The sequence below is a fragment of the Penaeus monodon genome, chromosome 24, assembly GCF_015228065.2.
Source record: "Penaeus monodon isolate SGIC_2016 chromosome 24, NSTDA_Pmon_1, whole genome shotgun sequence".
NCBI classification, from domain to species: domain Eukaryota; kingdom Metazoa; phylum Arthropoda; class Malacostraca; order Decapoda; family Penaeidae; genus Penaeus; species Penaeus monodon.
This window is the reverse complement of record NC_051409.1, coordinates 27,073,857-27,074,927: the sequence shown is the minus strand read 5'-3', so window position 1 is coordinate 27,074,927 and position 1,071 is coordinate 27,073,857.

Genomic DNA, 1,071 nt, shown 5'->3' with positions numbered 1-1,071 from the left:
AAACAATGGAATTATTAATCCATTTGGATATGATTTTGTTATCTATATTGGCAGCATATTTAGCTTTAAATCTTTCTGTTTGCATGTTTGTCATCATTTAAGCAGACTTTAAGGTCAACTCTTGCATCTGTTTTAAGGAATATTTTCATTTTGTTTGACAACATTTCTTCACAAGTCATCAGAACAAGCACAACAATAACATTCAAGAATTAACTTTAGATTACAAAAACAAAAATTCTTGTGTAATAGTGTATTAGGCTAGTATAACATGTATGTCAAACCAGACTGATATATATTTTGAAATTCAAATGAAATAATAATCAGCTACATCATACATAACATACCTCTATAGGCACTCGTTAATAGAATAAATCATGAAATCAATACTCCTTGCAAACAATAATGCATAACTCTTTGATATTTTAGAAGTCATTGTTCTCTCAAGGAATGAGTGGAGTTATTCTTGTTCCCTACCAATAACTACAGTGGCAAGTGCAAGCTTGAACATCTAAGTTAACATGTCACATTTGTAATTTGCCCGTCTGCTAATCCTGTTCAGACCTGTTTCAGGTTACAGGCACATGATGAAAAATATTTCATGAGAGGAAAAGTCAAGCTGATTTTTGGTCAAGTAAAATTCAAAGCTAACAGCAAGGTTCTTGAACTGGATACCCTTCAAAATCTCCCATAGTTAAATGATACATCAAAGCCCCAAAGGAAGATCAGTAATAAAACACACAAATACACTGCAGCTCAAATTTATTTCTTGGAGAGGACTCGCATAGGTAGTAAAATGGAGCATCAAGCCAGCTTGCGACCTGGGCAGCTGGCAAGGATGCCAAGACAAGAAGCTGCATAAAAACCAGCCACAAGGCAGACGAGGGAGAACTTCTGACTCCTAACACACTAAACTACTGGAAGTTGTTCTTACCACCGCACAAAAAGATTTTCTTTAAAAACTGATACAATGGCTGCTTATTCCTGGCACGACACTGGAGGTTATCTGGTAAAAACTATCCATTAAGTAACACACTAAACCATAAATGCATATGAAACAAACTGACAAACACT